Source organism: Phaseolus vulgaris, chromosome 8 (genome assembly GCF_000499845.2).
Source record: "Phaseolus vulgaris cultivar G19833 chromosome 8, P. vulgaris v2.0, whole genome shotgun sequence".
NCBI classification, from domain to species: Eukaryota; Viridiplantae; Streptophyta; class Magnoliopsida; order Fabales; family Fabaceae; genus Phaseolus; species Phaseolus vulgaris.
In genome coordinates, this window is record NC_023752.2 from 57765198 (window position 1) to 57779283 (window position 14086).

Below are 14086 nucleotides of genomic sequence, written 5' to 3' on the forward strand. Positions count from 1 at the left end.
TACTCCGACGCTCAGGTCAGTTAGAGCATAAATTTATGTGTATATAGTGAATATAATGCTAAAGTTTGAGTTGAGAGTATTCCCTGCGAGTGATTATGTATTTATAAGCCTTTGCGAACTTGAATCTTTGACATCCTGATTCTTCAGGTATTAATTACGATATCTTCTCATAAAATTTGAATATTATGGAGTATTTCTGTAGCGTAATAAGAGATATTGTGTAAATAGATTAGAGCATTTATGTGATGTAATTGGGAATATTACGAGAGACATTTATGTGATATTATAAAGATACCGTGTAAATAAATCAGAACTCTTAAAGATGTTAAGATTTTACACATTAAAAACATATTAATATATTGTGATGAGATTGCTTATTCATTATTTTAACAAAATCATCAAATTGGATAATATAAGTCTACTTTACCGTATTTTGAATCTGTTTGGTCGACTTTATCGAACTACCTGATTATCAGTCTACTCGACCCAATTCCTATCATTCCCTTTCCCGGTACAATTATCAATGAACAATTTAACCTATAATTGCATCTTATATATGTTATATAAAATAACATCTTTTCCCTATAATCCCCTAGTAGATTTATAGTTTCAACAGTAGCAATTTCTGTTTCCTTTCAAATTTTGATTTTTCTGTAACAGTAATCATTTCGGTTTGGAAAAACACCCTCGATTCTATTGAAACAAGTTTCAAGGTTTGAATATTGTAAGTTTTTCTACATAATTATATGAAACCATGAGATATATGCAGAGTCATAAAAATTATAAAAATGGCTGTAACATGGTTTTGGATTTGGTAAACAGTAACTTCATTTTCAAATATATCAAGAAAGATTCTCATGAAACTGAAATTAGAAATATTACATTCTCATATTTGTTATATAAGTTTTTGAAAGTATATTCCATGGAATCATTAATTTCCAGGAAGATAAATTACTTATATTTTTCTTACTTCTTATTCCTATAATAAAAGATAGGTATCTTTATACTTTTAAGACGGTGGAAATTATTTTCTATAAAAATTACCCGTTCGTTCATTCTTTGACATGATTCCTTCTAAATATTTTATTCTGAAGTCATACTAAATGTCAATAACCAAATATATTTATGAAATAAATTTTCTAAACACAAATTCTTGAGAATGTGATTTAAAAAACAATTTTATATACTTTGAAGAAAAACATCCATTCTAAAGGCAAATCTTCATGAATTCACAAAAACAATATAAGCTATGTAGACACGACATAGATATGGACACGAAAATAGTATAATCTCTAAAATGTAGGACACAGGAACATGGATCTATATATTATATAATTTTAAATTATATAAATTAAAAATAAATATTTATGTGCAAAAGTATGTTTCAGATTTTTTTGGGAGCATGAAGATATTTTTCATGACTAGTTCAAAAGAATTTGTTTCTTATTTTTATAATCATAATAAAAATTTATACAATAAATTTGAGTTTTTGAAAAATTATTGTATTTATACATTTTAAAATTGTGTTAGAACCGTGCTAGAATTTTCAAAAATCTAATAAATATTTTTTGAATTGAACACTTAATCTATAAGTGTCCTATGAGTGTTCACACTGATACATGTCTCCGATACAGATACGTCATAAATGTACGAGAGTCTAGTAGAATATAAGAGTCGTGCAAATTACACAAAACATAAAACCTTTTTGACACTGAATGTATGCATTGACTATTATTATGACTTATATGTTTTGGTGGAAAAATTGAAAAAGATTTGGGTGAGAAAACAAAAAAATGAGAGACATGAAAAATAGATATGGGTAAGTGAGAAGACAGTTTCACGTGAAGATTTTGATAAAGTTGAAGTGGTTGATTTTACTGTTTGCACGATAAAGGAAGACAAACTTAGTCCTCAAACTTTACGAATGATAGGAACATTTGAGAAGCATGTACGATGAGGGTGTTTGTTTGTTAGAGAAAATGAATTAAGCTTTTTTAAAGGGCTATTAGTAGCCGTGATCATGTGGAGAAGATTTAGATGAGATATAAAGAAAGAAAAGAAAAGATATGAAAAGGATCTAGACAGCTAAAATACCCGCTTAATGTGCCTATCCATGTGCAATTTTACTAGATTCGATTGCAACCAAACAAATCCTTCTTCTGAATTTCTCTCCCCATTCTCAAATCTCACCAAAATCATTTCCTTTCATCTCTTATCCATAATCACTATTCAACAAATAACATTTTCTTTTAACCCAAATTCAAACCTCATCATCTTTATCTATGCCTTTAGGACTCACTAAGTAACTCTACTAGTAGTATTAAAGGAAAAAAAGTTCATAGATTTGAGGACTTAAGATTTTGATGTTAGAAATGATGGTTGAGTGTTGACATTAAGAAACTTTCTAGAAATGGAACATGATACCACTAAGTTATATATACAGTGGTTAGCAATATAAAAAAAAATAAAAAAAATAATGTATACAGCCTTAGGATTTATATAATTATGTAATGCGTTATATTAAGCATCTTTGACCAATGTAGACAAGTTGGATTTCTTGAAAATATCCACCCATTATGCATATATTTAGTCTGTGTTAAGTCATATGTATGATCATTCATATCATTGATAAAGTATATTTAATCATGCGTACATATAGTGTCATAATTTTTATAATGCATACTTCTGAACCAAGTATTATTATAGTTTGTTGTGTGTGAGTGGGAACATGGATTGGACCACAAACTTTGATTTAGTTAAAGAGGAAAAGAAAAATTTAGAGAATAAAATTGCTTTTGTTTGCGAAGACAGGGAATAAAATTGTAATATATATTGCGAGCCAAGTTGTAGAGAATTTCCAATAATGGATAGCTGACCCGTTGTCGGGTAAATTTTCTTTCGGGGTGTCTGGATTGTTATGGAATGGGGTCTACATCTCAATAAATATCATAATTTCGTCAAAAACATTTTCGGATTATTCTGCAAATCTTCATAAATATAATAATCAATTCATTGAAATTTTTAAATAAAAGAAACAATGATGGAAAGAGAGTTTTTGTTGTTAATATAAGCACTTGTTCTCTTTTGCTTTCAAATCCTCTCCTTTGCTTCAACCCTCAAACTCAGAGCCTTCCATCATCCACCACCACTTTCCTTCACCACAAAAGCCTTCAGACAGAGAGAGAGAGTGTATAATATATATCAAACACACTCAAGAATCAACTCAGAAGGTGAAGTTTGGTTAATATGTATTCCACTGCAACTGGAGGAGGCATCCAAAGGGATCGCATTGATCCCAAATCTCAGATTTATAAATTTTTCCTTCCTTTCTTTTCTTAATATTTGGGATCATGCTATCCCTTTGGATTCCTCCTTTGGTGGCTTCTACTATTTCTCATGCTTTTCATGGACAACCACCACTTCTTCGCCTACAAACTGCATTCTGCATATCAAACACAGTGCTACAATTCCTGTAAGTCCATGTTATCAATCTTCTTATTGCTCACTCGCACTCACCAAGCCACTTTCTTTTGCTTTTTTACATATTTTACGATGTCATATGATTTATGCAGTGAATCTCATCTTGTGTCTTTCTTCTCTTTTTCATTCAATCTCTGAACTTCACTTTTTTTCCAGAACCACACCCCCTTAAATTTAGCAAAAATAGGCTTGATGATTACCTTATTCGTGCTTTCTGAGCATGGTTGAATAGATCCACTAACTCACTCCCGGGGGGCACTGGATCCCACCAAGTTAAATTATTCTTGAACCAGGTATATATTATCTCATTATTAGGTTTTTCTGCTTTTCACCCCACACACACACAGCACACATATACATATATATATAATTACACTTATAAATATATAATTATATATTTTACCGAAGTAGTTTTCCATGAATAATGTCAGTGTATATGCAGTACATTCATTCACATATATCAGTCACTAGAGAGAGGTCAGCTTCTACTCACCAAACATTCTACCAAATTACAGCATGCAAGTTAAATGGCAACTTTAACGAATATGGAGACACCTTTCTGCAGTTGATGTACTAAGATTTATGATTTAATGGGCATTGGATGTTTTATTATATGAATTTAAGTGGGATATAGAATTTTTGGGTTTCTAATATATATCCCCCATGAAGAAGGTTATTAAGACATTTTAAAGCCATAAACTTTGGCCAAAGAATTAAGGACATTTCACAATATTTTTCATGGATAAATAGGAAAGATTTCATATCCTCTGTGAGTAACTTTCTTGAATTTAATCAAACACATTTTTTTCAGGGGGTTCAGAGATGAATGGAAGGAAAAAAGGTAATCTCTCTCCAAAGTCACAGATGCGCATATTCTTTCTCTTAATTACAAATTGAGGATGCCACTGTTGGCAAATGAAAAAATGTTAATTAAGTAAAATATGTATATATAGCAAAATGGAAGCAAGAAACTAGGTAGTTAATTGAGTAGCCTGCAATCCATCCGTATGAATAAAACAGTGTTGACTGTTAGGTGTGCAATCTAATTAGTCGGCGAAAAATAATGTGTACCCCATTTGGAAGGTTTTTGAATGTTGATGATTACCTATATTCAACAAATAAATTTCAGCTTTTGATAAAGCAACTTTCCCTCTGTGTGAACATGGTGATTTTATGCAGAAAAGCTAACTGGGCATACTTGGCACTCATAGTCACAGTTCACTGACGACACTTGAGTTGTCATATGTTGACATGATATTTTGTGCTGAAGCAACGTTCTGTTGGCATATGAGTGCTGGAACAGGCTTCATATGGGTCTCACTCACACAGTCACAGTAGCCATGATAGCCTTATAATATTAAATTAGGTGCTGTGCAAAAATGTAAACAGGGAAACAGAAGTGAAATGTTGGTGAAGTAGAGCTGAATATAAAAAAACTACAGTGTAGTGGGCAATAGAAGCAGCATATATGACAGTCTAAGAGCAGTGAGGTTGAGTGAATTGCACTCCGAAAAACACATGGTTTTGTGGAGTTTAATTAGAATGGAAGGAAGTGAGAGTTGTTGTTATTTAGGGAAATCTGCATATTGCTTTGAGAGTCACACTGAGTGTTTGATAGGAAATGGAATGATAGACGTGGCAACATTGCAATATGTTTATTTACGTCATTGTAGGTTATTCTTGGCACATGAGTCCCTCCAAGGTTGTAAATTTTAGCCCACACTTTGGAGAGGATCGCTTTTATCACATGGTCGGAACCCCCTAGCTACCCCCTCTCCTGTTAAAGAATGAGCTGTTAAATCTCTTTATCAATTTTGCTGAAAGGACAAAAGATTAATTCTACACTAAACTATTAATGAACCAGGGCCACTCACCAACACAGTACACACACTTCTGAACGATGGCCCCTTCTGTTTCACTCTCTATTTTCTCTATTTCTTCTAAACAACATTTCTCTATCTATACATATGTCAACATATTTAATTTCAATTTCATAAATAATAATAATAATACTGAAGAGATAATTAATTACACGAATAAAAAAGAAAAAGCAAATAAATTACACTTGTTTTATTATCAATGTAGTTCTCTCCAATTTTGCCAACTTAAATTGTGTACACTATTTAACTGTTACTCAAGCCCAAATTATTTTATTGAGAATTTTCCTCTTGCACTCACCAATTTGACTATTATGCATGGTAAAACTTTTTCTTTTAATCATTTTCCACAAAGCCTGCAATAAAGTGAATCATAAACTATCGGTCAGAGAAAAAAAGTAGCCGATGATAAATAGTAACGTTTTCCTATTTCTAACCACTATGTATTAAGAGGACTAATGAAGGAGAGAAATATACCGAAATTTTAACTGAAAATTAGTACGATGATAGTGTAAAACTTTAAAATTTGTTACTTAAACCTCATTAGAAATAACAACATTTTATAAGAGAAATTTTTTTATAATATATAAATTGATAGAAATTTTATTGATTTTATAAGGTTGAGTTATGATTAAATTAATTCATGATATTTTTAGGTGGATAAGATGATTTTTTTTATGCCTTTGAGGGTGCAAACTTTTGTGATAACTTTGAGTGATAGGATGTTTTGGCTTGTGGTGTTGTTTAGGTAGTTATTAGCAAAATTGTGAAATTTGTTGTGTTTGAAAAAATACGTGTTTATTTTCATGTGTATTAAGGATCACCTCTTAAATAGATCACATTTATTTATTTTTTTCTTGTCGATAAAAAAATTAAATTAATTTCTTAATATGATATTAGATTTATTCTAATAAGAGTTCGTAATCTTATGATACTATCAAATCATTCGTTAATATATAGTTTTACTGGATTCATAAATTTTGAAAGAGGGGTTAATATTTAGGTGAATAATTGAAAGATGGAGGAGGAAGGGGTGGAGTTAAAATTTGGAAGTAAATGACGTTGAAATGAAATTGAAGAGGAAATGGGGTCCTAGGTGAAGTAGAATTTTTGGACAAAAGAATTTTTGGACAAAAGAGTGTACAAATTGTCTACAAGTGTGAGTATGTAGCTCCCATGTCCCCCTCTTGGAGTACACAAGCTTTATGAAGAAGACAAGAGCTGCCAAAATAAATAAATAAATAAAAATGAATATTAAGTGTTGAAGGGTTTGTGGTTGGGTTGGGTGGGTGTGCGTGCCAGGGATAGTGGCCCCGTAAGGTCCTTCTCATGTCTCCATATTTAAACTCCTTTCCTCAATTTCTTCTCATTCTTTTCTTTTCTCCTACACTTTCTTACCCTTCTCTTCTAACCATCTTTTTCAGATCTTACCATTTTTTTTCATCTTTCACTTTCACACCTGCCCCTTTTTTCCTTCACAATTCAATCTAATTTTACTTTTTTTTAATCCCTCCCTCTACCATTATTTGGTGGGAGAGGGAAGATATGTATCTTACATTGACTTCATTTTTAGTTTACTTTTTCTAAGATAAACATTTTATCATATAAAATAATAAAAATTATATGACAAAATATTAAATATTTCGAGTTAACTAGTGAGTGTGTATATAATTCACTATACAAGACTTGAAATAAATGTTAATTGGTTTTTATTACAATTTAACAGGGTTTTCATTTGAATTATGGCGCATGGGATAGAGAATTTAATTTTGATATTGTACATGAAGTATGCAATAAAACAAAATATGTATTGGTTGGTAATAGTGCAGTGGGGAACAAGTATTGCACGATCGAATGAAATGGTTGGTTTCACAACCCCACCCAGCCAAAAGAATAAAGTATCTCATCAAATTTTATGTTCTTTCTAATTGCTCTCTTTTTTTCTATGATTTTGTGCACAAATTTATTAGGGTTTTCTTCTATTCATTTATGTTGTAGGATATGTTTTTGATTCTTTATGAACTCAAATAATTAGAGAGAACTATCTATCCATGAAATCCTCATAATCATTCGTTAAATGCCACTAATTTATTTAATTAAGGAGAAAATTTACATTCAAATAAATAACACAAAAAGAAATCAGATACATTATCACTCGTTTGAAGTTTTATTTTCAATTAAAAAGAATAGAGAGAGAAATAATAATGTGATAGTACAAATAATGAAACATTACCTGTACTACATGACAGAGTGCATTACATTCACAATTAATGTCCCGCAAATTAATTAATTAAGCTCACTAAAAAAAAATTAGAAAAATGTTAATTTAACAATTTATAATAATTTTGATTTGACTAACGTAATTTTAAAATTATTCTATTTTGAAAACAAATATTTCTCTTCTCAATTATAATTTATAATTTGGTGCAGGTTTTTAACATATAACACTCCACAATTTATTCTCGGGCAGTTTCTTCCATTTTTCTTCCTGCACCCCTACAATTTTGTAAATTTTGAAATTGATCTCCACAATTTCGGGATCTGGGAGTGTGTTACGGATTCATCAATTTGGAAGTGAATCATGTCACATCCTGGATGTTCTAGAAGCAAAGTTTGCATAGATTATTAATTTCTGGATTGTTCAATCCGAAAGCCTAATTTCTATTACGGATTGGTGAATCTGTAATGATTTTTTTCAATTATGAATTTCTGAATCCGGAATGCATATTTTGAATTACGAATTGACGGATCTGGAATGATTTTTTCAATTATGGATGTTTTGCATTTTTTTATTTTGGATTAGCACTATCATTCATGTACTACCAGAAGCATCAATCCGAGAAATTACCGGATGTGCCAACCCAAAAATTTACCGGAAGCGCCAATCCGAAAATTTACCGGATTTCATAATCCGGAATACAAAAAAAAGTGTACAGTTTATTTAGGGACAGTTTTGTCTTTGCGCAACTTGTGGAGGTGCAGGAAGAAAAATATAGGGGTGCAGGAAGAAACTTCCTTTATCTTTTACAATTTTGCTTTTAATGTTTGGGCTGTTGTGGCCCAATAACAACGCTCTGCTGCCAAAGTAAATGGGCTCATAAAAGGCTCCATAAGTATGGAGGGCCCAACTACTGAGAGAAACTTAGATTCAGCATTACTTCAATCTCTTCTCTTCCTTGTACATATTTTATACATACACAGGTAAAAGCAAATAAAGCATTAAACTGATAAATATTAGAAAACTGAGGTTGACACGTTATGTGTCTCCTTTACTCTAACATGTGATTAAGTTATTGAGAGAAACACATAAATGTTACAAACTCAATTTCTAATACTATGCAACATGACTTTGGAATGATATAAGTAAAAATGATAATTAATTATATACCCTAAAATATCATACACACACTTCAAATCAATTATTCATTTGTGATTTTTAAAATTTAATTATTATTATCATTATAACAAACATTTCTAAAAAATTATTAAATAAAAATCAATTTTAGAAACTAAAAACAATTAGTTATATATTGATTAAATTAAATACTATTTTAGAGACTAAAAAAATTATTGATTTCTAAACTAGTTTTTATTATTGATAAATAGTTTCTAAATTAGTGCCTAATTAGCTACAAGATTTTTCTACCAAAATTAGTAGTTAATTAGATATCAATTTAGAAACTATTTATTAATAATATAAATTAATTTAAAAATAATTTTTTTGACTCTAAAGTAAACTTTGATTTTATTTTATGTTGTGATGAAATCACGAGAACTCTTACAGTATTATATCGAAAAGAATAGTTTAAAAAGAATGGTGAATGTGTGTAGGGTTTGGTGGTAAAGTAGCTGAATGTGTAAAGTTATGTAGTCATCAAGACCTGCACTCTTTGCTTCTTTGCTTGGATGCATTGAGGTTTTCTTTTTCCTTTTTCTGTCTTCTTTTTCAGTTCAGATCGCAGTTCTGTCTGATAATGCAAAGAGACAATGGATGCTAAAACCTATATATATGTCTTCGAATATGGTACTTGGTTCCTCTATGATTCAGTTTAACAATTACATATAAAGCGAATAATTAATATCCTAAAAATTAAGGATTAATATGATAACAGTTATATAAATAATAAACTCCAAAATTATTCAAATTAATAAATTTTATATGTTTATTTAGCTGATATCTTCCTACTAAATTTCTTACAGAATCTGAACTCAGATATTTTAATATTCAGCATGGTATATCAAATATCTTTATCACAGAATATTATCACATGTAGTTGCTTCTGTCACTTTAAGCACAGGGCGATAGAAACATGTAAACTACTTGTGAATTTTACAGCAAAACAGTATATAAACGAATGCTGGTCTCAAAAAATTAAAGAGCAATTAAAAACGAACTTGTAGAAAGAAAAAAAAACGTCGTCATTATTACTGTTTTGTTTGGATTAAAACTTTGTTTGATGAGAGTAAAGAGAGTAAAAAATTGAGATTGTTTTGATCTAAGAATTTTTTTTATAGTTGAGGTGATTGATATGAGTAAAAAATAAATAAGGTTTAATTATATATATATAATTTATTAATTTATCAAAATACTATTATCTTTAATTTGTTAAGGTTAATATATTTTTAGTAAAAATAAATATGAATGTTTATGTATTTATATATATATATATATATGTTTGAACTTTTTAATTAAAGAAAAAAATTACGATTATTTTGAAAGAACTAATAGTATGATGTTGATCCTGCCGGCAACTCGAACGTGGAGGAATCGCTTCGTGGCACTCTCTGCCCCGTCTACGCGACTGCGTCTTCTGCGGAATCACTCCCCGAACTTTCTCTCAGACGTCTTCAAATGTGACCTGCAAAACACACAGACGGCGCCTCTAGCGGCCGTTTGCACTCCGACGATCAAGTTAGTCCAACAGAACCACCAGAAACTGGAAACTAGTAATGTGTGTGTGAGAAAAAACTTGCACTCTGTTTTTTGTCTATCTCTTTTTTTTTTCTCCCCCTTCACTCTCACTCTGATTCTCCCTTTTATCTCTCTTTCCCTGTTTCTGGGCATAACAGAATTCTGTTATGCTTTTCTGGCATGTGTCAGAACCCTGTCATGCTTTTCAGAGAAAGCGTACCTTCAGAATCAGCAATGGGGAGCGTGAGAGTCTGCGCATGTCTGCGCTTGGCTGCGCCTGTCTGTACCTTTAGCGGTACGGAGTGCTCTTTTTTCTGGACCGCACCCCTCTCAGATGATGACACGTGGAGGCCTGCAACTCACATCTAACCACACACGTGTCACTTACTGGAAGGGCTCTAGCGCCTCTCTTTGTCTGCCTAAGTTACGCCCTTGCGGAGTAACTTAGGATGCTTCTCTTATCTGGGTAAATTGCATACTCTTAGGAGAACGTCGGGTGTGGCTGGTCTAGGCACACTCACCAAACGTTACTCTCTGCGTAGGCGACTTACCCTTCAGGATGACACGCACGTAATGGGTTGAGGGAATCACCAATCATCGACTGGCTTACTAGTTCCCTCAGGCCACTCTCGTGCACGATTCCCTGAGGTGTGTTCATGCGGGGTCCATGCGTAACGCTCTCGCTGGGAGCCTCAGTCCCAGTTTAACTGCGTGTAACACGAGACCCCGATGACAATACACCCGATGACTGATCAGTGTTTATTCGCTTATCGCGCTCTGCCTCCAGGCGCGAGTCTAGGAACTGATCTGCTGGTGGTCACTTGGCTACTGACCACCGATCACCATTCTGGGTGATCTACCCCCGACCTCTCTGCCGCCTGATCTGTCGGTGGTAACTTGGTTACTGACCACCGATCACCTCTCTTGGCGATCGTCCCCCCGACCTCTCTGCCACCTGGTCCACGTGTCACCCTGCGAGTGGTCCACGTGGTTCTCTGATGCTGGCGTCATCGACTACCGATGACCGATCGGATCACAAGCCCCCCAGTCTCGAGTCGAGAACTCGTTCTCAGCGAAGAGACTAAGTGGTCGTGCCTTCAGTCCACGTGGCAAGTGGGGCCGCCTCACGTGCCACCTCACGTGCTGCTTCTTTAACGTTTGGACTCCCTCTCTTAATTTCGCGACACGTGGCGCCATCAACGGCCAGCGTTGTGCGTCGCTAGCGCTTCTTTTATTCAAATTGGCGCGCCCTTCCACTGTTCCTTCATCTTCTTCATTCGACTCCCAGACTCTCTACGAACTTCTCTTCTGCGCACCCATCTTTCTTCAAATTCTCTGCTTCCCAATCTCTTGCGATCATTCAAAGGTATGGTTTTTCTTTTCCCTGGACCCTTTTTGGTCATCTTTACCGATTGCATTTATCATTCTAGTTATCATGCATCCATCTTCCCTGTTTTTCTTCTTCTCAACCCGCGCTAGGGTTTTTCTCGTGTTTCCGCCTTGACTTCTGCCCCCTCTTCTTTCTCCTTTACCTGGGCATTTCTTTCTCATTTCCTCTCTCTGTTTTTCACCGAACCATTCATCACTCCCTCCCTTTCTATTTCTGACCCTTCGTTTTCCTCCATTGCAGCTATCTCTCGATGGCTCGCTTGAAGCAGACCGCTCGTGTCATTGCCTCTTCTTCTGGTGCACAGCCCTCCGCGAGTGCAGCAGCTTCGCCACCGCCTGTTGTCACCTCATTCCATGACAACTCCAAGGTCTATGACTGGGCCCCTCTGGCGTTGCTATCTGAAACGTCCATCTTGCTACCTCAGGACCATCTTAACTCACTCCTGAGCCACGACCCGGGCGAACCCTCGTGTTCCATAGGCAGGGAAAACGACTTCCACATCCGAGTCCGCATCCCTCCCCGAGGGATGCCCATTTGCGCTGACGACAGGGCCACCAATGGGGTGCCCTTCGTTTTTGTTTACTCCGCGATCTTCAAAAGGTTGAAGCTGCGACTCCCCTTCACCTTCTTCGAGAAAGAGCTGATGATGGAGTTGAACGTCGCGCCCTGCCAACTCCACCTCAACGCCTGGGCCTTCATCCGGGCGTTTCAGATCCTGTGTAACCACTTTGGGCACAACGCCTCGGTGGAGGTGTTCCTTTACTTCTTTGAGGCGAAGAAACCAGGGGATAGGTTTTGGGTCAGCCTGAACGGGGTTGCTGGACGGGTGCTTCTGGGCCTGTACCAGCAGTCCTTCAAAGACTGGAAGGGCAGATTTTACATGATATCCGCCACCCCACAAAGTCCTCATCTGCTCGAGGGGTACCCCCTCTACTGGGTTCCCCAGGTTGAATTTAAAAAACCCAAGGACCTCGAGACCATGGCCCCCTACGAGTGCGAGCTGTGTGGGCTGCTCCTGGGGGCTAAGTTTGACTCCGCTCGCCTCATCAAGGATGAGTTTGATGTGGCTTCTCTGAAAAAATATATAGGTAGTTCTTTCTCTGCCGCCCCTTAGGACACTTATACCTCCTCATGCATGCTCTTATACGTTTCACCTTGCTTGCGTCTCTTAGCTGTCTAATTTTCCCCTTTCTTGCCTATGCAGATTCAATGACAGGGAAAGATAGGAGGTTGGCGGTGTTAGAGCTTGCTAAACGTCGAGCGACCAAAGGGATTGGCTCCTCCTCTTCCACCACTGAGCCAATTGAAGCCCCTCCACTCTCGGTCGCGCCAGCTGAAGGCCCCGAGCAAGGGAAGAAGAGGAAAAGACTGGTGAAGGCTTCTTCGCGTGTACCTGTTGCTGCTGCTGCCTCAGTGGAAGAGGAAAGCTCTGGCTCCCCCCTCATTCACCGCCAGAGGAAGAGGCCAGTGGTCGAGGGGGTCTCGTCTCTTCAGCCTGGAGAGATCGAGGTGGTGGAGGTAGAGGAAGGTTCACCACCTCCCCCTCCCTCTACTCGACCTGCCCCAGAGCCCGCATGCCCACCTTCTCCTTGCCAACAATTGCCCCCAATCTCTCAACCGCCAACTTCCCCCCCAACAGGCCAATCACCTGGTCCATCTGCTCACCCTGCTGGGGGTGCTTCTGCTCAAAACGAGGGTGCCCCGTCTCCACTACCAATCTCCACCGCAAATGCTGAACATGGTAGGTCCGGCTCGCGCCCAAGCAACTCTGGGGCCAACCATGAGAACTTCAGCAGAGTTATCTCCATGGTGCGACAGCACATCAGCAACAGGGAGCTCGTCGACTGGAGCGGGGAGGAGATGGATGCACACCTTGCCAAGCAGGTGGTGCTCTTGCTGGAGTTCTCCACCCAGCATCGCAAGCAGAAAGCCCTGGAGAAAAGGGTGAAGGAACTTGAGCACGACAAGGAGTCGCTGCAAAGTGACCTTGAAGCCGCTCAGGGGTCTGTCGAGCTGATGCGAGGCATGGGGGAGAAGGCCAGGAAGGAGTATTTGGTGCAGGTCCAGGAGACCATCAAGATGGAGATCTTGATGGGGCAGACTGTTGGTCCTCTGGACTGCAAGGTGGTAGAGCTACAGGCTGAGAACTCTTCCTTGCGCGAACGGAGTACTCAGCTGGTGGAGGAGTTACAGGCTGAGAACGCCTCCCTACGTCAACAGGATTCTCAGCGGGTGGAGATGCTCAAGTCCGCCAAAGAGGCTACTGCTGCTGCTGAAAGGAAGCTTGAGGAGGCAGTGGGCAAGCTGTCTGAAGCTGCCTCCTCCCTTGCTGCCCTCACCACGCAGAGGGATGCTGCGGAGGCTTCGAGGCGAAGTCTGGAGGCGGAGAAAGAGGACTTGATGAACGTGGGCGCTGATTCCCTCATT

The 14086-nt window shown here is 36.8% G+C and overlaps 1 long non-coding RNA gene across 1 annotated transcript; it reads left to right on the top strand.

Annotated features, from left to right (window-relative positions):
- The first annotated feature begins 3063 nt into the window (after window positions 1–3063).
- On the top strand, window positions 3064–5398 carry LOC137826684 (uncharacterized). Its single transcript, XR_011083569.1, has 2 exons — window positions 3064–3472; window positions 3637–5398. It is a non-coding gene; the product is annotated as an uncharacterized lncRNA (long non-coding RNA).
- The last annotated feature ends 8688 nt before the right edge of the window (window positions 5399–14086 follow it).